A 25,210-nucleotide genomic window follows, 5' to 3' on the forward strand; every position below is an offset into this window, starting at 1 on the left:
CCACACCTGGAGTATTGTGCACAGTTTTGGTCTCCTTATCTAAGGAAGGATATACTTGCCTTGGAGGCGGTGCAACAAAGGTTCACTAGATTGATTCCTGGGATGAGAGGGCTGTCCTATGATGAGAGATTGTGTAGAATGGGCCTATACGCTCTGTAATTTAGAAGAATGAGAGGTGATCTCATTGAAACATACAAGATTCTGAAGGGGACTGACAGATGCTGAGAGGTTGTTTCCCCTGGCTGGAGTGTCTAGAACTTGGGGGCATAGTCTCAGGATAAGGGTCGGCCATTTAAGACTGAGATGAAGAGGAATTTCTTCACTCAGAGGGTTGTGAACCTTTGGAATTCTCTGCCCCAGAGGGCTGTGAATGTTGAGTCTTTGGGTATATTCAAGGCTGAGATCGATAGATTTTTGGACTCTAGGGGAATCAAGGAATGTGGAGATCAGGCGGGAAAGTAGAGTTGAGGTCGATGATCAGCTGTGAAGGAATAAGCAATATAACCTATTCAGAAAAATACACAATCGTATGAAGGAGTTCTGGCCTTATTAAAACATGACAAACTGGATTTGGAAATTTAGAAATCTAACTATGAAATAGCTATGAAAGCATTCTGGCTATTGAGATAAAACAGTTACTAAAAGTGACTAAAAGTCGATAAATCCCAAGGACCGGATGACCTACGTCCTAGGGTTTTGAAAGAGATGGCCATTGCGATAGTGGACGCATTGGTTGTCATCTTCCAAAGTTCTATAGATTCTGGAACGGTTCCTGCAGATTGGAGGATAGCAAATGTAACCCTATTATTTAAGAAAGGAGGGAGAGAGAAAACAGGGAACTACAGACCTGTTAGCCTCATATCTGTAGTTAGGAAAATCCTGGAATCTATTATAAAGGATGCAATAACTGGGCACTTAGAAACTAATAGTAAGATTGGGCAGAGTCAACATGGATTTATGAAAGGGAAAACCTGTTTGACAAACCTATTGGAGTTCTTTGAGGATGTAACTAGTGGAGTAGACAAAGGGGAACCGGTAGATGTGGTGTATTTGGATTTTCAAAAGGCCTTTGATAAGGCCCCACATAAGAGGTTGGTGAACAAAATTAGGGCACATGGAATTGGGGGCAATATACTAGCATGGATTGAGAATTGGTTAACAGACAGAAAACAAAGAGTAGGGATAAACGGGCCTTTTTCAGGATGGCAGGCTGTGACTAGTGGGGTACTGCAAGGATCAGTGCTTGGGCCCCAGCTATTCACAATCTATATCAATGATTTGGATGAGGGGACTAAATGTAACATTTCCAAATTTGCTGAAAATACAAAGCTAGGTGGCAGTGTCAGTTGTGATGAGGATGTGAAGAGGCTTCAAGGGGATCTCGACAGGCTCAGTGAGTGGGCAAGAACATGGCAGATGGAATATAATGTGGATAAATGTGAAGTTATCCACTTTGGTAGAAAAAACAGAAAGGCAGAGTGTTTCCTAAATGGTGAAAGATTGGGGAATGCAGATGGTCAAAGGGACCTGGGTGTCCTTGTACATGAGTCACTGAATGTGAATGTGCAGGTGCAGCAAGCCATTAGGAAGGTAAATGGTATGCTGACCTTCATTACAAGAGGATTTGAGTACAGAGTAAAGAAGTCTTACTCCAATTATATAGGGCCTTGGTGAGAACACACCTGGAGTACTGTGTACAATTTTGGTCTCCTTACCTGAGGAAGGATATACTTGCCATAGAGGGAGTGCAACAAAGGTTCACAAGATTGATTCCTGGGATGGCGGGACTGTCGTATGAGAAGAGATTGAGTAAACTAGGCCTGTATTCTCTTGAATTCAGAAGAATGAGAGGGGATCTCATTGAAGCATACAAAATTATTATAGGGCTTGATAGGGTGGATGCTGGGAGAATATTTCCATTGGCTGGGGATTCTAGAACCAGGGGCCACAGCCTCAGGATAAAGAGATGAGAAGACATTTCTTCACACAGAGGGTGGTGAATCTTTGGAATTCTCTACCCCAGAGGGCTGTGGAGGCTCAGTCATTGGGTATATTCAAAACAGAAGTCGATAGATTTCTGACTAGTAAGGGCAGATAGGGCTGGTGAATGGAGTTGAGGCAGAAGATCAGCCATGATCTCATTGAAAGGCGGAGTAGGCTCAAAGGGCCGAATGGCCTACTCCTGCTTCTATTTCTTATGCTCTTAGTTGTTGACCCTGAATAAATAACCTTATTGAAACAGAAGGTGCGTGGCTCTGACAAACTGACCTTTTGGGAACAAAACAATGGTTCACCCTGGATAAGGTGTTCTAATTTAAACTTTGTAAAGATGGTACATAAGATAAGGAACATCTGACCTCATAAAGATGACATAAAATAAGGAATACCTGCCATTCACACCGTTTTTATATGGTGACCCTAGAACACCTGGAGATGAGACAAGATTCTGGCTGATGTAGCAGTAAGAATTGCAAAGGTTGGCAGAAAGATGAATAGAGATAATGAACTTGCATCAGCAGAAAACCTTAAAGGAAATACCACTGGAAAAGGGTATAAATATTGAACTATCAAATGGGATATCAAACTCGATTTAATTGGGCAAAGCGATTCTCGGCTTCAGATGTGGCTCTGTAGTCTACCACTCTTTGTACCTCAGGGATCAAAGGTATTTGATATTGATGGATATCCTGTAAAGAGAACTTTAAGAGCTGTAATGCTGTAGCAAAGTTAAGATTTAAAAGTAAGATTCTCTGTTAAAAAGATAGTGGCCTAGAAATTGGGTTGGTAGCGCTGGCGCTGAGCGCCTAAAGAGACCTAGAATTGGGGCGAAGCCCTATGTTGGGGCGGACGCTATGAAGATAGCGCCAACTCAGAAATTGACTATACATTTAGCGCCTGCGCTAAGTGTTTGCACGCGCCCGCGAGCGCAAGCAGCTCATGACGTCATTTCAGTGTGCAACGCCTTTTAGCAGCACCTGAGCGCATATTGGGTGGTGCCCGGAGCCTTAACGCCCAGCGCTATTAGTGACAGTTCGAGGGAGGGCTATCAGGCTCTTCTCGGAGTAGGGCAGCGCTATTTAAAGGGGACAGCTCTAGTGCAGAATCTTCTGCCACTTGGCCTGCTCATTGCGATCGCTGCTAGAGAGAGTTGGCGAGCTCATGTGGAGCGGAGTTCTGGGATTTGAGCTTCACAGTACTTGGGACCCTCAACCCTGTCTGAAGCACTTGCAGCACTACAGCTAAAAGGCTTTTGACCAACTGGCATCGGAATGGGAGCTTGTTCGGAGGGCGATGGCCTCATCGCCCAACACTGTGAAGGGGCAGAGAGACGGTGGGAGAGAGGGCAGGGATTGGCCAGAGGGAGGAGGGGCAATCGAGGATGGCCAATCCGACGGGATGCTGCGAGGGTCTTTAGACAGCAGGTGACAAGCCTTGACATTTCAGAGGAGCAGTGTTAGGGAAGGCTCCGAATCTGGAGGGACATTGTTACTGATCTGTGCCACCTGCTTGGTCAGGATCTGCAGCCGCGTGAACGCTGCAGAACCTCTCTGTCCATGATGGCTACACTGACAGATGGCCTCCATTTTTATGCCAACGGATCCTTTCAGTCAGCCATTGGGGACAATGCGACTGACGCTCAGGCTGCAGTCCGCTGTTGCATTCGGCAAGTGACAGGGGCCCTTATAGGCGAACGCGTCCATTCATGACCTTCCCTCGGACCCTGCACAAGCAGGCGGAGGAGGAGGAGTATGAGGAGGAGGAGGAAGAGCAGGCGGAGGAGGAGGAGGAGGAGGAGGAAGATGGAAGGGCTGCTGAAAGTGAAAGGTCCATACATCAGAGGCTCCTCTGGACTCGTCTCGACACCCCTGTGGCGGAGAGTCTTACCTCATGCACACTTTGGATGTTTGAGGGCCTCTGCATGCCAGCATCACTGAAAGTAGTCACATGCACCAAGCAACATTGAAACTTCTGTTTATTGACACAAAAGTCTTTCATTACAGCTAAACATCGTAAAGTGAGCAGAAACCATAACTTACAAAAGAAATGTGACCTGTTCGGCCAAGCCGCAAAACTCAACAAAAATCTGCAACTATAACAGCAGCTGAGGGTGTCCTTCAATTTGGACAAACAAACATCTCAGCACCTCCCTCTACAACTGGCCCCTTGAGGGAGAACGACTTCTCTTTCGCGCCCGGCCCCTTCCCTCCCTGCTGCTCCTACGTAATTGCACCCCAGTGGCGGGCTCAAGGCTGGGGGACACTTGCTGACTGTCTGGACGCACAGAAGCCCCTGAGGTATGGCCTGGCCGACCTCTGGGCTTGGAGGGTGCGGACGCAGGATGCTTGCTTTGAGCATGGCTGGAAGCAGTGTGGGCTGCAGGTGGTGGCAGCTGCAATGCAGGCGTCCCAGCGCTGGCAAGTGCAATGGTCTCCTGATGAGAGAGGACACCTGCACCATGGTCGGACGACACACTGGCTATCTGAGGGGAGCGGCTCGGCTCGTCCGCCACAATCGCAGGCTCCACGGATTCCTGGCAGTGTACGGGAGTGGAAGGGCCCGGGGTGATCCTATCTGATGCAGAGAGGGTGGCTGCAGTCAGACATCGCGTTGCGTCAATCTGGCTGTGGAGGAGCCCAGCAAGTGACTGCGTGGCAACAGTGAGGACCTGTGTGCCAGGTGCCAGTGCTTCGGAGAACGCCTGGACAGTTCTTCCCATGGCTTCGGACAAGGCAGGAGCCGACCGCTCCATTGCCTCAGACAAGCCCTGCACAGACCTTTCCAGGGATTGTCCGAAGCCCTGAACAGCCCTTTCCATTGCCGACTCAAAGCCATGGACAGTCCTCTCTATTGTTGGGCCGAAGCCCTGGATAGTCCTGTCCATTGTGGCCCCGAAGCCCTGGATAGACCTGTCCATTGTTTCCCCGAACACCTGGAGAGACCTCTCCATTGTTGCGCCAAAGCCCTGCAGAGTCCTCTCCATTGTTGCCCCGAAGTCCAGCATACTCCTAGTCAATGAATCTAATGACTCAGGCATCTTCTCCACTGCAGCCATCAGCTCCGTGTGTCTGACCCGGGCCTGTTTGCTCATCTCTGCCAGGCGACGGACCTGATCTGCACTCTGTGCAGCAGTTATGACGACCTGCCTTGCCCTGCAGGGAGATGGTGGCCGAACTTGCCTATCCCCCCTGCGTTGCTCCATGCCGCTTGGTCCGGCAACTGGTTCATCCTCAGAGCCACCCCCCCTCCCCTCCAGAGGACTACTATCCCCAGTCTGCAGATGTCTCAGCTCCCCGGATTCTGCAGCGGCTGGTCCGGATTCCTCCTGGTCCTCGCCTCCGGTGGCACTGGCACTGGCAGCTTCAGCGCGTTGAGCCCGAGTTGGTGTAAGGATTCCAGGGGCTTCTTTTAAACTGGTTTAAGGTAATCTACCTGGCCAGCAGTCTTTTTGCTGCTGCACTCTAAACCAATTTACAAACAGCAGTTTCGAATCGCTACCCCTCCTTTAGTTCTGAGTGGAGGAACTTATAATTAATGATATTAAAACGGAACACGTGGTTTGGATGAGAGAAAAAATCAAGCTTTATTAACTAAAAGAAACTACAATCACAATATCAAACTATCCCACACGAACACAGTAAAATTGTAAAACTATATATCAAGGGGGTGCACATGGCAAAAACAAGGGATACAATGGCTACAATGTATTTAAACAATCTTAGCAATTCCCTTAAATCACCATCCCCCCTTAACTCCTGCTAGGTTGCCTTGTGTGGAGTCAGAAACTCTGCTGACATGTGGTCCAGCGAAGAGAGAGGGAGAGAGAGAGAGAGAGCTCACCTATCGTCCCAGGAAGTCAAGAGAGTCAAGAGTCAAGAGAGCGAGCTGGCTGCTCAGCCCTTTTTTTATACCTGGTGAGCCCCTCACATCCTGCCTTGCAAGGGCTGTGTGCAAAATTAACCCCAAAGCTGTGATAGGCTAACTCCAAGTGGTTAGATTGAGTTAATGTGATTTTCAGAGCTCCCTTTGCTGAAACAAAAGGGAGATACATCTGCTCCATTGTCCAGTACTGGGTGATTTAAAATCCTTTCAAGTGTTAACGCTTCCCATTTAAGATACAAAAAGTCTCTTCTGCAGTTTAGATGTCCTTTGGATCCACTCGACATACAAACAAATGCTAATAGCATTCAATTGCTTTGTAAACAAAGCATTGTCCTTTGTCTTCATTGAACCTTACTTCCAGACACAGAAAGCTGCATTCCAAGCCTTTTTGTCTCGGCCATGTGGTGACTGCCATTTTATCCCTGGAAATTTAAAAGCACATTGCCCAGGGATACTTTAATCAAAAAAATGAATCTTCAGAACTGTAGATTATTGCGAATTCTTACAGTCCGCCCTTGGATACTTCCAGCTTGCTTGTAGTATCCTCTTGAAGAAATGAGTAATGATTTCTGACCCCCCACAAACAACCATCCCCTGTATTTACCTAATAGCTATCTGCCACTCATCCCCGTCCCGTCTATTCCCCTTAAATTCAAGAAAAAAACCATGGTACGGTAGGCATCTTACAGATACTTCAGTTTTTCAATAAGGGGTCTCATACCCCTACACGCTTGTAAAATTATACAGTGTAAACCAAATTTACAATCACTTTTTTTTTACATCATAAGTTATTACAAAATGTTGCAATCTTAGTTACACGATGTACTCAAAAATTATCGCAAGCACGGAGAGGGTCCTACGCCTCTGCTCAACTTGGAGTTGTCACAAACTGGTCCCAAGCACGGAGAGGACCTCACGCCTCTGCTCAACTTGGGGCTGCAACACAAAATACAAAAAAATCATTAAACAACATGCTTAAATGAACCCCGATCATCACGTGCCGATGATGGGTCGCGAAATTCGAGTGGGTATTGCTCCTCCCACTCGGGCAGTAAAAGTACCTTCCACCCCCCTATGATCAGCTTAAACTTTAAAACTTGCAGAATGGATTTTGCGACCAGCCTGCTCCGCCAGCCCCGAGCCGTTCCCTTGTCCTTTTGTGGAGGCGGGGTACCCCTCACGTTTAAAATTACCTTGACACAGACCGAGACCGGGGAGTATGGGATCTCATGACTCACAGTCCCTCCCCCTCCCGTCTACCCTCGACTGGCTGTAGAAAATGATGGGTGCCTGTGTGGCGGCACTCTCTGACCCCACACTGATCCGGCCACCCACTCATCCTTCCCAGCCACACTTATCCTCTTGCCCGTGGGCCCCCGGGTGAGTTCCTCCCTCCCCCGACCGCACCCACGCGACTCTTGGGTCTCCCCCTCCTCTATACAATCATTCCCGGGCCATCACCACCCACCCCTGGGGAACGCGTCCCTATGACCAGGCGCCCGCGCTTCCCCATCGTGACTCCTCAACAGCGAGGTCTCCCGCACGTGAACTTCGGTCAGGATAGTGCTGGGTTGGGGGCCATGCCCCACCCAGCTGGGGCCATCTCCTCCCCGTAGGAGGAGTAGGCAAATTCCTCCGGACTCTGTCCGGTTTTTCCCGAAGATCGCTGCGGGGTCTCCTGGATTCGTCCAGTGGCGAGGTGATCCCCAACATTCCGTATCTTCCTTCGATGTCCAGTTCGGGCTGGGCGAACATGGCTGCTTCATTTTCCCATCTCCTGCAAAAACTTAAAAGGGACATGCAGCCAGGTCTCACTGACATGCTGCCTTAGGTGGAGACATGGTCGGGTCCCTCGACCTCGGACCAAAATACAAACATTCGGCACACATGTAAACTTAAACTCTTTAAACTTACTTAAAACTAGTTAAATAAAAATCATTAAACACCTTATCAAGCTTTATACACACACATAGTTATAATACAAATGCCGCCCGTCTCCGGACAGCCCGTCTAATCTCTGGCACTGTCGCAGATTGCTGCTGGCTGCAGCGAAGCTGGTCTGCCTCCTGTCTCTGGTCCCCCGCAGCTTATGGCTGTTGAGTGGGGGCCTCTGTTCTCTGGCTTTTCCCTGGCTCGGGAAACCGTCCTACTCCACTGTAAAGTGGGTGACCATGCTTTCTTAGGCTGGGGCACCCGCTGAGACCTCCTGAGGGGTGTCTCTCTGGGGGAAACTTTGGCTGGCAGACCCTAAGCTTGGGTCACAGCCCCAGCTGGCTGGGAACCTTCTCCCCCATGTCCAAATAGCCCGCACTGTATAATGTACCTGGCAGCCTGCCGGTGCAAATCTCTCTCTGGGTTTGTCTGCTCTTCCCTGCCCACTCCTGTGCTGGGGGCAGTTATACTCTCACCACCCGCGGCTGGTGGCTGGAAATTTTCCTCCCCATGTTTAAAACCTGGTGTCAGCTCCCTCCCTATGTCTCCTGCAAGAGGGATTGCTATCCCTGCCCCCGCAGGGTCCCACATCATGGGGGGGACCCCTCTAGAAGCGGGCTGGGAAGCTGGCTCCTTTAAATAGGCCACAGTGCCTGTCTTTACAGGCGGTGAACTTGAACTTGCCTTGTACAATTTGTCTGAATTTCTCTGTGCCCCATCCCTGCCTGTAATCACTGCCACTGGCCCGGACCCATATGGGTCCCAGAAAGTGCCTGCACGTGCACTCTCTTTGACCAGCATACCGGCCAGTCATTGTGGGGAGGCAGAGGTGGGCGAGGGGGTTGCAGCACCATTGATGGCTGCTACCTTTCCCTGGTTGCTCAGGAGAGACCGCATTGCTTCCAGTAGCGACTCGACTGAGGCGGGGGAGATTCCTGTCTCAACTCTTTGGGCTGGGGCTGGGGGATTCTTTCCCTTGCTATTCTTCCAGGAATTCTTACAGTCTTTTCTCCAGTGACCGTCTTTCCCACACCCATAGCAATTTAACCGAGCCTGGGAGGGACTGTTCCCCTCCTGGTGCCACTCTTTCTTATACTGAGCCCTAGGTTCAACCTCGTGGACTTTACCCTTCTGCTGGGGGCTCTCACCATTCCTCCCATTCCTAAACGTCACCATGAGCTGCCGGATTACAGTCTCTTCGGTTACTAGGGGGTCTCGGGGGTCAAACCATGCGTTGGCCTTTGCTCTTATCTGGGGCAGGCAATTGTACACCAGGCAACAAAGCCATTGGGTCTGCTGCTGCTGGTTCAGCTGTGCCCTATCTTGTCCCCCTGTACATGCACGGTTGTAGACTGGCCACAGCCTGTCTGCAAATGCCTGTGGAGTCTCCCCTTCCTGCTGCAGGGTTCTCCCTACGCGATCGAACGGATTGCCGTCGTTCGCACCCATGGCTTCCAGTATTTCCTCCTTCAGGTCCTCAAAACCCTTCTCTCCTCTCTTGGCCTCAGCCGAAAGGGTCTGATAGAGCTTACTATCCACAGAGAAAAGCAACATTCTGGCTTTCTCTTCATCATCACAGCCGTTAACACCGGCTGCCTGGTCTACTTGTTGGAAGTGCAGTGAGGGGTCTCCCTTTTCAGAGAGCATGGGAATATGTTTCACCATACCCCTGAGCTGTGGGGTATCATAAGGGACCAGATAGGTATTCTGAACAGCCCCTGGGTCATTATTATTCACGGGCTGACCGTACCTCCGTTGTCGGAGGGGGTACACTGGTCCTGGTCCCCGCCTGCCTAGCGGGACCTGCTGGCGTTCTCCTACCACCCCATTGTCCACCCCTCCTTGCTGCCAGAGCTCCTCAAAACCTGGAGCTGTGGGCTGCTGACTTGGGATCTCTAATTCCCTAGCCAGCCTTTCCCTGGGTGTTGCCTGTGGGGCGGTTTGATTTGGGCTGCCAGTAAAATCCAGCTGACCTGCCTTCGGGCTGATCATGCAAATCATTCCCCTTGCTGCCTTTAAAGCCACGTTAAGACTTTCTATCTCTGCCCTACAGGGGCCATGATCTGCTTCACCAAACCTGGCATTCTCTTCCCGCAGTCTCATCTCACTGTCCCTCGCCTCTGTGACTTCCTGCACAAGGCGCTCTATAAATGCCTGGCATTTCGTGACCTCTAGTGTGAGGCGTGCATTCTCTTCCCGCACCCTCATACCACTAGCTCTGGCCTCTTTAAACTCCTCCTGCTCTCCCATCACACCCTTCCTAACCCAGCCACCTATACCCCGATAGGTGAGCCTACACGCTGCTGCTAACATTCGCAGGGCTACCCACATACTGAAAACGAGAGAAACAAGAGCTGATGCTTTCACCAGATCCAGACCACTTATTAAATCAAAAACTGCCTCCACTCCTACCTGGCTCGCCAATGTAAGGATTCCGGGGGCTTCTTTTAAACTGGTTTAAGGTAATCTACCTGGCCAGCAGTCTTTTTGCTGCTGCACTCTAAACCAATTTACAAACAGCGGTTTTGAATCGCTACCCCTCCTTTAGTTCTGAGTGGAGGAACTTATAATTAATGATATTAAAACGGAACACGTGGTTTGGATGAGAAAAAAAATCAAGCTTTATTAACTAAAAGAAACTACAATCACAATATCAAACTATCCCACACGAACACAGTAAAATTGTAAAACTATATATCAAGGGGGTACACACGGCAAAAACGAGGGATACAATGGCTACAATGTATTTAAACAATCTTAGCAATTCCCTTAAATCACCATCCCCCCTTAACTCCTGCTAGGTTGCCTTGTGTGGAGTCAGAAACTCTGCTGACATGTGGTCCAGCGAAGAGAGAGAGAGAGAGAGAGAGAGAGAGAGCTCACCTATCGTCCCAGGAAGTCAAGAGAGTCAAGAGTCAAGAGAGCGAGCTGGCTGCTCAGCCCTTTTTTTATACCTGGTGAGCCCCTCACATCCTGCCTTGCAAGGGCTGTGTGCAAAATTAACCCCAAAGCTGTGATAGGCTAACTCAAAGTGGTTAGATTGAGTTAATGTGATTTTCAGAGCTCCCTTTGCTGAAACAAAAGGGAGATACATCTGCTCTATAGTCCAGTACTGGGTGATTTAAAATCCTTTCAAATGTTAACGCTTCCCATTTAAGATACAAAAAGTCTCTTCTGCAGTTTAGATGTCCTTTGGATCCACTCGACATACAAACAAATGCTAATAGCATTCAATTGCTTTGTAAACAAAGCATTGTCCTTTGTCTTCATTGAACCTTACTTCCAGACACAGAAAGCTGCATTCCAAGCCTTTTTGTCTCGGCCATGTGGTGACTGCCATTTTATCCCTGGAAATTTAAAAGCACATCGCTCAGGGATCCTTTAATCAAAAAAATGAATCTTCAGAACTGTAGATTATTGCGAATTCTTACATTGGTGCTGCTTCATCTGAAAGTGGGAGGTGGAAGAGTGGCTTTAGCAGAAGGACAGGTTTGCTGAAAGGCATGCCAGATTGCGGCAAGGCTCTGACATGGCTGCACACTGAGGATGCATGCTGGCGGGGGGACCAAGTGGAAGGCAACAGATGGAAAAGGTCAGAGTCTTACCCTCGCTGTCGGTAATGGGGTCGGCAGATGCAGTGGTGACTGGACCAGACAGACGTCCTCCAAGTATCTGGTGCACTCTCTCCTCCAAATCCGTTAGAGTGACCACTTGTGCAGGTCCGCCACCGGTTCGACGCTGCTCCTTCCGAATCTGCGCCATCTTGGACTGCAGGGGAAGGAAGGGGAGGTTCTGTTACATGAGGCCTTGAGACATCATTGCATGCCCCCCATTGTGCAAGAGCCCTTACATGAGGCCTTGAGACCTCCTCGCATGCCCCCCATGGTGCAAGAGCCCTTACATGAGGCCTTGAGACATCTGTCCATGTGTGTGCCCAGAAAGTGCCATGGGTGCATACTGACAGATGGCCATTGGCGCATCATTGCAGCAGGGTGCCCGAAGTCAGCTGCAGATGGAGGGAAGCACAAGTTTGGTAAGCCATCACTCACCCTAACGATCCGTGTGAGGTCGTTGAATTTCTTCCTGCACTGAACAGGGGTCCTGGTTGCCATGCTGCTGGAGTTCACCCTCACAGCAACCTCCCTCCAAGATCGTCGGTAAGCCTTCTGATTTGGCCTCTTGCCATTATCTGGGTACAGGACCTCCCGACGGTGTTCAACTGCAGCCATCAAGTGGTCCAGAGCCTCAGTGCTGAAGCGCTCTGCTCTCTGCCTAACCTTCTCCATAATAATCACCTTGTACCGCCAGACAAGGGCGAGCGCCGAATCTGAGGACTGCAGAGCGTTGGGTGTTGAAGCTCAGTCTGACTGACCCACCCCTTTAAGAGCCGGCCGGCGCCTGTAGGTCTCGTGCTTTCCCGTAATTGAGTTCACCTGCGCTGCGCCCGTCCGCGTCGATATTGAGTAGCGCCTGACCTTTTGCGCCTTAAGAGCACCGTGCAACGGCTGATTTAGCGCCTCAATCCCCTTTGGGGGTGAAGCAACCCAATATCGCGCCAGGCGCAGATAAGTCTCGTCTGGCTATAATCTTTGCGCATCGCCAGTTCTAACGCCTCAAGCGGAGCTATACCCAATTTCTAGGCCAGTATGTTTTCTCTTTTTAAAACTGTTAATGTTGCGATTGACTGATTCATCAACTGTAAATTGCATGTCGTTCTTTAATAAATCTCCACATATTTTTAGAATTGTCTCACATAAGTCTTCTGTATCAAAAACTCGCAAAATCAATCTCTGTACACTCTTTGGTGAAGAGTTGCAGAATTCTGAGGAACTTTTCCAGACCCTCATAATATCCGGGACTTTACAGTCTAGCTAAATTTATTGAAAGCGCTTTCTGGAGGACAGTAGCATTCTCGGGTTGTTCCTTTCCCTTAGGGAGAGATAGCCCGGACCTTTAGACCCAATTAAGTACCTTTAGGATTTGGCTACCTCAAACTTTAGTTGAAAGTGAACGTCTGAGAAATACGCCTGATCCGGTGTAGCCCTAAAGCGGCTAGGACTATGTAAATATCCCTTCACAGCCATGGTCTTATTGAATGGCGGAGTAGGCTCGAGAGGCCATATGGCCTACTCCTGCTTCTATTGCTTATGTTCTTATGTTCAAGGGGCACTGGGGCCACCTAAAAAATGCCTCAGCTAATTTAGCACTGGCCCAAACTCCCATGCAGATCGGGCGCGCGCCTCTGCACTGCTAAATTGGTTATTTATGCGCCCAATTTAGGCCCATAAAATGGACGCAGCAATTGTTAATTTAGATCTCATCATGCCATGCATTGATTTTTGCATGTTCTGGTTACAATTATAGGGAGGCACTGAGCAAGTCCATATATATCCCATAGAGAGGGATTGAAAATCACAGGGAGAATTATTCCTGAGCTCATGTCATGCACCTTTAAGCAACTGACTACAGAGCACAGTTAAGGAGCAAATCCCTCCCTGATAGCCTTCCTGCTGTTACGTTGTAATATCCAGGAAGACCAAGAAAGGAGAACAAAGGAAAAACATAGGGGAAAAAAAGGGCTGTGACTATCAATAACAAAAGAAAAAGTGTAAGGACAGAAATTATCATAATTTTTTGTACAAGTTTAAAAGTCAAAAATTTCCTCGACTTTAGTCTGTTATTTTCAGAAACAGTAGCTCTCTATTGTATATTAGTTAAATTGATTTTTAAAGTTACACCAAATTTCAGAAATTATTTCCCCTTTACATAGAAACATAGAAGATAGGAGCAGGAGTAGGCCATTTGGCCCCTCGAGCCTGCTCCGCCATTCAATGAGATCATGACTGATCATCCAATTTCAGTACACTGTCCCTGCCTTCTCCCCATATCTCTTGATCCCTTTAGCCTTAAGAAATATATCCAACTCCTTCTTGAATATATTTAATGAATTGGCCTCCACTGCCTTCTGTGGTAGAGAATTCCACAGGTTCACCACTCTCTGGGTGAAGAAATTCCTCCTTATCTCTGTCCTAAATGGCTTACCCCTTATCCTTAGACTGTGACCCCTGGTTCTGGACTCCCCGGCCATTGGGAACATCCTTCCTGCATCCAGTCTGTCCAGCCCTGTTAGAATTTTACAAGTTTCAATGAGATCCCCTCTCATTCTTCTAAACTACAGCGAGTATAAGCCCAATTGACCCAATCTCTCCTCATACGTCATTCCTGCCATCCCAGGTATCAGTCTGGTGAATCTTCGCTGCACTCCCTCCATGGCAAGAACATCCTTCCTCAGATAAGGCGACCAAAACTGCACACAATACTCAAGGTGTGGTCTCACCAAGGCCCTGTACAACTGCAGCAAGACATCCTTGTTCTTGTACTTGAACCCTCTCGCTATGAAGGCCAACATACCATTTGCCTTCTTAACCGCCTGCTGCACCTGTATGCTTACCTTCAGCGACTGGTGCACAAGGACGCCCAGGTCTCGTTGCACTTCCCCTTCTCCCAATCTATTGCCGTTCAGATAATAATCTGCCTTCCTGTTTTTGCCACCAAAGTGGATAACCTCGCATTTATCCACATTATACTGCATCTGCCATGCTTCTGCCCAATCACCCAACCTGTCCAAATCATACTGGAGTTTCTCGGCATGCTCCTCACAGCACACACGCCCACCCAGCTTTGTGTCATCTGCAAACTTGGAGATATTACATCTAGTTCCCTCATCTAGATCATTTATATATATTGTGAACTTGAACTTTGAAACATTTTAAATAAGTTTTATCAATTGTTTTAAAGCAGACCTCTTATTGGTTGGGGAAGGAGAAGAGTTATGCATCATTTTTATTATGATGGACCAAAGTGATGCAGTACTGCATTTGACATGATATACATTATCATTTGTATGTTTGTAAAAAGTCTACATAAAGTTTGTTGAGAATATGTGTTTGAATGGTGCCTCTTTAAACACCCAAATAAAAACAAATAACTTCCACTTGTGCGTCTAAATGTTTAAACTGGAAGTGTCAGGAACAAGATTAACTGGTTTTGCATTTAAATGCGATCAAAGACAACCGTAGCCGGGTGGATTGACTGAATAATAAAATAAAATATTTTTATAGTTAATGTTGGGATTAAGAGTTTAGGGTCAATAGTTTAATTACATTTAAACATGTTGGGTTTCCATTTTTGATTTATATTATTTAGATTAATTAAAGCAAAACTATTTAACTTAATTCAACCTTAAATTTTGAAATGTGGGGTGGGGACACTTTAAAATCCAACTGTTCTATTCTCACTGGAGAGTTCATCCTACTGTACGTTTTGAAAAACAACTCGGTGCAGATTCATCAAAGCTGGTAATTCCATGAAATACAGTTATTGTCCACGCCATCAAGATTTTTTTGCAGAAACATTCTACTCCACCATTGTGGGTTCTGGGTTTGGTCAAACTGGAGAGGCTCCACAGAGGGGGAAAGATAATTGGATTCAAGAGGCTTGTGCAAATTATTTTAGATTATCTTTCTTTATAATTTACCATAACATTTATCACAAGTACTTCAGAATTTCTACTTTTGAATTAATTGAGTCCAATTTAAATAATCTATAATTTGCAGGGCTATTTGTTCTCAATATCTTGCCTTCCCTCTTCTATTCTATTTTTCAGCTATAACCTGTGGCCTGTATGGCTTCCATAACTGGCAGGGTGTTCTGCATAAATTATGACCGGGTCATACGTAACATACAAACAACTCCCAACCAATTGTCCCCCACCCCTTTCCTTAGGAAAATACAAAGGCATAAAATCATATTTTAACATTTAAAACAGTTTATTGCCATTTCTCCTTCTCTTCCTTTCCTAACTGAGCAAATGGAGATCATGAAGAGTATTTTTGTATTTTATTTCCAAAGTCTTGAAGCTGCAGTATTACATTTTGCATTACATTTACCAAAGTCTCTTACATCTGCCAATATCAATCAAATCATTAGTCAGTAATGTCTATATGGGGAGCACATTTTCTACATGTCTGAAATCAGGATAATGCAAATAAAAATACAAGTAAGTGCTGCAGCCACAGAGAAAGGCTAGAGAATGCGCACATGCCCAACCAGAGTTACAAGCTTTCAATTTCATGTCCTATTACTTTCTGTGTGGACAGCATGTCAACCTCAACTCAAGATTCTTTTTGGATTCTTCTTCATCAAGTTCCCAAACTCAGGTGGATGTAATGGATACAACAATATATTTACATGGTTATTGTTGAAAATTGCTTCCTGTTATGTACACCTCTAACATTGTATTTATTTCCTTAAAAATAATTTTGAATTCTTTCTTTCTTACTTTCTTTCTTTCTTTCTTTCTTTTTTTCTTTGTTTCTTTCTTTCTTTGTTTGTTTGTTTCTTTCTTTCTAACGTGCCTGCAGGTGCTAACCAGAAACCTGTAGGTTTAGAACTCAAGTGCTGATTAGACGCAATTGTCATGGAGCAGTAGATGTGGGCTCCTTGCATCCGCTTGCACTGAAGGTGTAGAGTGCTCTGGTTGTCACACAGCACCAGGTTTTAGGTTGGCTCAGGGACCGAAGGAGAGGGTGCATAGGTTCTTGGATGTGGCACTGGAAGTCCTTATGAAGGAGGTCCAGAGGAGGAGGGATGATCTGAACCAGCAGGGTGGAAGGATACCACCTTGCACTCCTGTCCCTCTCTCCTACAGCAGCTGGTGCTGCTCTGCTTGGCCTCATGTCCTTATCCCATTCCTTATCCAGACCAATGGGGACCCCTAGCAAGAAAGCACTCCCTTTCTCCCGGTGACTCCTATTAGATGTCCAATAAGGTGGAGTAGCACAGCACTCACTATTTTTAGGTGAAGTCTTCAGAGAATTTCCAGAATAACAGTTGTGCGACTGTTGGTGAAGTCTTGACAGTGTCCCAGAAAGTTTCCCGATGTGTTTCAGAGGACCTCTTCACAGCTCCAGCAGCAATTATCATGAAACGGTGAGTAGCCCTTTAAGTGGTGTGTATCCCTTTAAGGAGCACTTGAAATCGACATCAATGCCATGTTTACTCCCAAACAGCTGGTCACTGTTAGGAGAAGGTGTTAGTGGAAGCGCCAGTCACCAAAAAGCTGTGCAGCCTCTTTTATGAGCATTGGCAGGCATATTAAGTGGCAATCAGCTATTTAACTAGAATTTGGAAAGCCATTCCTAGCGTTGGCTTCAACTCCTTTACCCAGATGGCGTCTTGTGCTAAATGCAGACTAAACCGACGTTTCAGTTTGAGACCCCATCTTGGCCGCCTCTTTAGCAGCTAAAGTATTCAGTGAAAATCGCCCCCAAACTTCCCAAATGCATTTAATATTTTCCCACAACTGCCTCACTGAGGAATTGTAGCTCCATCATATTTTGAGAATGTGTGCAGTTGAGGGATTGGATTGCACAATTGTTCAGAACACTGTCCTTTCATCTCTAAGACCTGGATTTGAATCCTGTCCAAACTGATGGGTGAAAGTCTCATCTCTCTGCTGGCTGCATTATCCTTTGAGAACTGAACTTGGATAGTCGCAACTCAGTTGCTTGTGGGTGTGGAGTCTCTGCATCAAACAATCCATATATTTGACAGAAAAGTAACGGGGAGAATTTCTGCAGGGTTTTCTTGATTTGCCACTATTACTTCGGCATAAGATCAGTGGAAACCCTAGGGCCATTCATGTTGTTTCTCTGAGGGAACTGCCGATCTCCTGCCAAAGTTACAGTGGGAAACTGGGAGAACCCCATGTAAATTCCAAGTGCTAATTTCATCCGGAGAATTTATGGGATCAATGATGCGGAGAGTGCAAACAGTCGCAGGTGCAGTAGAAACAAAATATACAGGTGTTTTATATGTTAGTTGAATGTTCAAAATGTCCTAGGAGTTGTAGACTCCATAGGACCAAATTGCCTCAGGACACAATCTTGGTGTTTACACCTGCTAGTGCTCTCCAGCAATCAACCAGCTCGAGTTTGTGGGGTCATTGGGTGGGCACCTAATTTGCATAGGGGAGGCAGGCAAAAACGTGACTATGGGCACCTCTCTGGGGCCCATCTACTCTGTGAACCGTAAAATGTGGCATCTGCTCCCCATTGGGGCCAGTTTACCCAGACCCCTCTCCTGCCAAATCTTCCTCCTCCACATGTGTAAGGGGCCCAATCTATTCCATTCTGTCCTTCTGGATGAGACATTAAAGCAAGACCCCTCTGCCCTCTCATGTGGACATTAAATCTCCCATGCCACTATTCATAGAAACATAGAAACATAGAAGATAGGAGCAGGAGTAGGCCATTCGGCCCCTCGAGCCTGCTCCACCATTCAATGCGATCATAGCTGATCATCCAAATTCAGTACCCTGTCCCTGCTTTCTCCCTATATCCCTTGATCCCTTTAGTCTTAAGAAATATATCCAACTCCTTCTTGAATATATTTAATGAATTGGCCTCTACTGCCTTCTGTGGTAGAGTATTCCACAGGTTCACCACTCTCTGGGTGAAGAAATTCCTCCTCATCTCTGTCCTAAATGGCTTACCGCTTATCCTTAGACTGTGACCCCTGGTTCTGGACTCCCTGACCATCGGGAACATCCTTCCTGCATTAGTCTGTCCAGTCCTGTTAGAATTTTATAAGTTTCAATGAGATCCCCTCTCATTCTTCCAAACTCCAGCGAGTAAAAGCCAAATCGACCCAATCTCTCCTCATACGTCATTCCTGCCATCCCAGGTATCAGCCTGGTGAATCTTCGCTGCACTCCTTCCATGGCAAGGACATCGTTCCTCAGGTAAGGCGACCAAAACTGCACACAATACTCAAGATGTGGTCTCACCAAGGCCCTGTACAACTGCAGCAAGACATCCTTGTTCCTGTACTCAAACCCTCTTGCTACGAAGGCCAACATACCATTTGCCTTCTTAACCACCTGCTGCACCTGCATGCTTACCTTCAGCGACTGGTGCACAAGGACGCCCAGGTCTCGTTGCACTTCCCGTTCTCCCAACCTATTGCCATTCAGATAATAATCTGCCTTCTTGTTTTTGACACCAAAGTGGATAACCTCGCATTTATCCACGTTAGATTGCATCTGCCATGCTTCTGCCCAATCACCCAACCTGTCCAAATCATACTGGAGTTTCTCGGCACCCTCCTCACAGCACACACGCCCAACCAGCTTTGTGTCGTCTGCAAACTTGGAGATATTACATCTAGTTCCCTCGTCCAGATCATTAATATATATTGTGAATAGCTGGGGTCCAAGGACCGATCCTTGCGGTACCCCACTAGTCACTGCCTGCCACTTGGAAAAGGAGTCGTTTATTCCAACTCTTTGCTTCCTGTCTGCCAACCAGTTCTGTATACAAGTCAGCACCTTACCCCCAATCCCATGTGCTTTAACTTTGCACGCTAATCTCTTATCGGGACCTTATCGAAAGCATTCTGAAAGTCCAAATACACCACATCCACTGGTTCCCCCTTATCTATTCTAACAGTTATATCCTCAAAAAATTCCAGTAGATTAGTCAAGCACGATTTACGTTTTGTAAATCCATGTTGACTTTGTCTGATCCTGTCACTGTTTTCCAAGTGCTCTGCTATTACATCTTTTCTAATGGACTCTAGCATTTTCCCCACTACCGATGTCAGGCTTACCAGTCTGTAATTCCCCGTTTTCTCTCTACCACCTTTTTTGAACAGTGGGGTAACATTAGCTACCCTCCAATCCATGGGTACTGTTCCAGAGTCTATCAAATTTTGGAAGATGACCAGCAATGCATGCACTATTTCTAGGGCCACCTCCTTAAGTACCCTAGGATGTAGATTATCAGGCCCTGGGGATTTATCGGCCTTCAATCCCGTCAATTTCTCTAACACCATTTCCCTACAAATACTGATTTCTTTCAGTTCCTCCCTTTCATTAGGCCCATGTTCCCCGACATCTCTGGGAGGTTATTTGTGTCCTCCTTTGTGAAGACTGAACCGAAGTATGTATTTAATTGGTCTGCCATTTCTTTGTTCCCCATTATAAATTCCCCTGATTCTGACTACAAGGGACCTACACTTGACTTCACCAATGTTTTTCTCTTCACATATCTATAAAAGCTTTTACAGTCAGTTTTTATGCTCCCTGCAAGCTTACTCTCATACTCTATTTTCCCCCTCTTAATTAATCCCTTTGTCCTCCTTTGCTGAATCCTAAACTGCTCCCAATCCTCAGGTTTACTGCTTTTTCTGGCCAATTTATATGTCCTCTCCTTGGATCTTATGCTATCTCTAATTTCCCTTGTTAGCCACGGTTGAGTCACCTTTTTTGTTTTATTTTATGCCAAGCTGGGATGAACAAATTCTGTAGTTCATCCATGCGATCTTTGAATGTTTGCCATTGCCTATCCACCGTCAACCCTGTGAGTGATATTCCCCAATCAATCCTACCCAACTCGTGCCTCATACCATCGTAGTTTCCTTTATTTAAATTCAGGACCCTAGTCTCTGAGTCAACTACTTCACTCTCCATCTTAATGAAGAATTCTATCATATTTTGATTGCTCCGACCCAAGGGGCCTCGCACAACAAGATTGCTAATTAATCTTTTTTCATTATATAATACCCAGTCTAAGATGGCCTGATCTCTGGTTGGTTCCTCGACATATTGGTTCAGGAAACCATCCCGTATACACTCCAGGATTTCCTCCTCCACAGTATTGTTACTAATTTGGTTAGCCCAATCTATATGTAGATTAAAGTCACCCATGATAACTGCTGTGCCCTTATTGCACGCTTCTCTAATTTCCCTTTTATTGCCATCCCCGACCTCCGCATTACTGTTTGGAGGTCTATATACCACTCCCACTAAAGTTTTCTGCCCCTGGTACTTCTCAGTTCTACCCATACAGATTCCACATCATCAGAGCTAATATCCTTCCTTACAATTGTGTTAATCCCCTCTTTAACCAGCAATGCTACCCCACCTCCTTTTCCTTTTTGCCTATCTTTCCTGAATATTGATTACCCCTGGATATTGAGTTCCCAGCCTTGGCCACCCTGGAGCCATGTTTCCGTAATTTCAATCATATCAAATTTGTTTGCCTCTATTTGCGCAGCAATTCATCCACCTTATTACAAATGCTCCTCGCATTAAGACACAAAGCCTATGGCTTGTTTTTTTAACGCTCTTAAATCTTTTAGAATTATTATTTACTGTGGCCATGTTTGATTTAAACCCTTGATTTCACTGCCTGCCACTTTTGTTTTTCTCCTTCCTGTCTTTTGCTTTTATCCTTGCTTCCCTTTCCTCTGTCTCCCCGCTGAGGTTCCCAACCCCCTGCCATTTTAGTTTAAACCCTCCCCCAGAACACTAGCAAACCCTCCCCCTAGGACATCGGTCCCAGCCCTGCCCAGGTGCAAACCGTCCATTTTGTACTTGTCCCACCTCCCCCAGAACCGGTTCCAATGTCCCAGGAATTTGAATCCCTCCCCCTTGCACCATTCCTCTAGCCATGTATTCATCTGAAATATCCTTCTATTTCTGCTCTGACTAGCACATGACACTGGTAGCAATCCTGAGATTACTACCTTTGAGGTCCTATTTTTTAATTTACCTCCTAACTCCCTATAGTCAGCTTTTAGGACCTCATCCCAGTTTTTACCTATATCGTTGGTACCTATATGCACCACAACAACGGGCTGTTCACCCTCCCTTTCCAAAATGTCCTGCAGCCGCTCTGAGACATCCTTGACCCTTGCACCAGGGAGGCAACACACCATCCTGGAGTCTCGTTTGCAGCCGCAGAAATGCCTATCTATTCTCCTTACAATAGAATCCCCTATCACTATAGCTCTCCCACTCTTTTTCCTCCTGTCCTGTGCAGCAGAACCACCCCTGGTGCCAGGAAGTTGGCTGCTGCTACCTTCCCCTAGTAAGCCATCCCCCCCATCAGTATCCAAAGTGGTATATCTGTTTGAGAGGGGGATGGCCACAGGGGACCCCTGCACTACCTGCCTGCACCTACTACTCTGCCTGTTGGTCACTGATTCCCTTTCTGCCTGTGCAACCTTTGCCTGTGGTGTGACCAACTCCCTAAACATGCTATCCACGATGTCCTCAGCATCGCGAATGCTCCAGTATGTATCCAATTGCAGCTCCAGCACCGCAATGCGGTCTGCCAGTAGCTGCAGCTGGATACACTTCCTGCACACATGGTTGTCAGGGACACAGGAAGTGTCCCTGAGTTCCCACATAGCGCAGGAGGAGCATACCACGGGGCCAGGCTGTCCCGCCACGACTTACCCTTTAATTAATTCAAAGTAAATTAAATCAAATCAATCCCACCAATTACACTACAGTTAAATGATATATTTACGGGCCCTGGTTTACAAACAGTCCCTGCTACACCACAGAGAGCTTAGAAAGTATAAAGCACAGAGTTAAAGTTTAAAAAAGAGAGAAATACTCACCAACCAATCACTTACCTGCTTTCTGGTGATGTCACACTTCGATTACTTTTTACTTCTCTCCCTCTCTCTGAGATTGGTAAGCCTACCTGGTCTCTGCCTCCTCTTTAAAGCTTCGCCGCTCCGCCGAGATTCCCACTGCTGCTGCCGCTCTGAGGCCTACCTGGTCTCTGCCGCCTCTTTAAAGCTTCGCTGCTCCGCTGAGATTCCCGCCGCACTGCTGCTCTGAGGCCTACCTGGTATCTGCCATCTCTTTAAAGCCTCGCCGATCCGCCGAGATTCCCGCCGCCGCCGCATCTACCGCTCTGAGGCCTACCTGGGCTCTGCCGCCTCTTTCGAAGTTGAGCAAGGCAGTTCTTCTAACCTCCTGGTTAATATTTATCCCTCAACCAACTTCACCAAAACAGAATATCTGGTTATTTATCTCATTGCTATTTGTGGGACATTGCTGTATACAATTTTACATTACAACTTCAAAAGTACTTCATCAGCTGTGAAGGCTTTCTTTCTTTCTTTCTTTCTTTCTTTCTTTTTCTTTCTTTCTTCTCTTTCTTCTCTTTCTTTCTTCTCTTTCTTTCTTTCTTCTCTTTCTTCAATTGTTCAGGCCACTTTCACTGGACCACACCAGTGGGGCCCACTTTCACCCATCAGCTCACCTCAATCAGTGTGCCCACCTTCAGAGATACACTGGATTCTGCTGGTCTCCCAAGGATTTTCAAGGCATTTATGTAGTATGTGTCTTTAGAGACTGCTGACAATAGTTTTCACTCAATAAATATTGAGGTGCCGATCCTCTATTGCTGTTTCCCCATTAGTTGACACATCTCAGGTTTATTGTCTCCTTCTGCTAGGTCTGTGAAACCTTGGTGTCCTACTCAGGTCAGTGTTTTCCATCTTGAGCCTTTACCTCATCCCCCTACTTGACATTGTCAATTTACTCTTATGAAGAAAAAAAGAAAGGCTTGCATTTATATAACACCTTAAATGACCACCTGACATCCCAAAGCACTTTACAGCCAATGAAGTACTTTTTTGAAGTATAGTCACTGTTGTAATGTAAGAAACACAGCAGCCAATTTGCACACAGCAAGCTCCCACAAACAGCAATGTGAAAATGACCAGATAATCTGTTTTTAGTGATGTTGATTGAGGGATAAATATTGACCAGGACACTGGGGATAACTCCACTGTTCTTCGAAATAGTTCCAAGGATCTTTTACATCCACTTGAGAGGGCAGACGGGACCTCGGTTTAACATCTCATCTGAAAGACAGCACCTCCGGCAGTGCAGCACTCCCTCAGTACTACACTGGAATTAGATAATAATATTTTTTGTTTAAGCCACTGTGTTCTCATATACTGCAGCTCCAACACACACTTTCGTGACAGATTGTTGCTATAATTAATTTTCTATTCCAAGTTTTATCCATGACAAACTCTTTGGATGCAATTTCCCCTACCTCGGTGGGTCCAATGCGGGCAACGTCGGTGGCCATGCACAAATTGATTTTGACAGTTGCGCTGTCAGTGTTCTACAGCATTGAAGTGCTGCAAACACTGACAAGCACGGCACAGAGGTGCACGGCCACACCCAGGCTCTCTCATGACTCCCTCCATATGCTTATAGAGGGAGTCACAGCACGCAGGGAAGTTCTCTTCCCTCCAGGAGATCAACGCAGCCTGGTTGCACATTGCACAGGAGGACACAAGCAGAGATATCATCAGGAGGACCAGGCTGCAGTGGCAGAAACCTTTCAATGATCTCAGTAGATCAGGAAACGTTACTGCAAAAACACACTCAACCTCATCCTGATATGCCACTCATCACATCCTCATCACTCTGCCTTCCCTACCCTACTCCTGCACATCCTTACTCACACCAACTTACCTTGCACCTCCACCCATTCCTCTCTATCTGTATTATCACTTCCCCATCTCACTAGCCGCACCCACATTCACCCTCATCCTAGTCCAATCATACCAACTAACAACACGCAAGGGTAGGCACTTGGGTGTTTTATGCAATGTTCATGTAAAGTCTCTGTTAATGTGGTGTCAAACATTGAAACCTTTATTTTCAACACTTTGCTTTCTTGGACAGATCTGTGTGCACCTTTGGAAGTGGCTTAGTGAGTTGCAGTGAATGGTAAGACATAACAGTACCCCCCGCAATGGTGATGGGATTGAAAGGAATGGCTTGGGCATTGCAGGGATGCTTTATTGTGTTGGTGTAGGGTGGTGCCAACCTGCCGTATCATGTGGCAGCCAGGGTGTACAGTGTCAAGTGAAGTAAATCTGGCCATGGTGAGGCCATCCCTGGCCTCCTGGGCAGCAATGTGGTCAGGTGCTGATGCCATGTGTCCTGTGCAGCATCAGTGGATTGTGGAGAAGGTTGGTGTTGTTGGTGGTGCTGCTGGTGTGTCTGGTGATGCTGGTGTTGGGGTTCACCGTGGTCAGATTCTGAGCGCCAAGGTGACAGGGTGTAAATGGTTCCCATCTGTAATGATCAATAACATGTCATTCTATAGTGGACACTAGGTGGAGCCGTAGAGCTGTATATATATATAAGACTACACTACCCAGCTGTATGTATATTAAGACTACATTACCCATGAGGCACTAGGCTACCCACAAGGCAGCAGTCAAGATGGATGCCTCTACAGATACTGTACCTAGTCCACATGTGCTCAATAAAAGTGTCTAGCAAAAGCTAGCTGTGTTCATAATAAGAATGTCTATTTATTAATGAACATAAGATGGTACCAGGATGGTGAAGATCTGCTGAAAATTGTGAAAAGCGACATGGAGAATTTGAAGCCACCAGAGCATTTGAAACTCACAGGAAATATCGACTGCAATTGGCAGACTCTTAAACAACAATTCGAACATTACATTGCAGCCATCAGATTCGGTACGAAGCCAGACGCAA

Source organism: Somniosus microcephalus, chromosome 1, assembly GCF_052327205.1.
Source record: "Somniosus microcephalus isolate GS21.2 chromosome 1, FLI_Smic_1.0, whole genome shotgun sequence".
Taxonomy (NCBI): domain Eukaryota; kingdom Metazoa; phylum Chordata; class Chondrichthyes; order Squaliformes; family Somniosidae; genus Somniosus; species Somniosus microcephalus.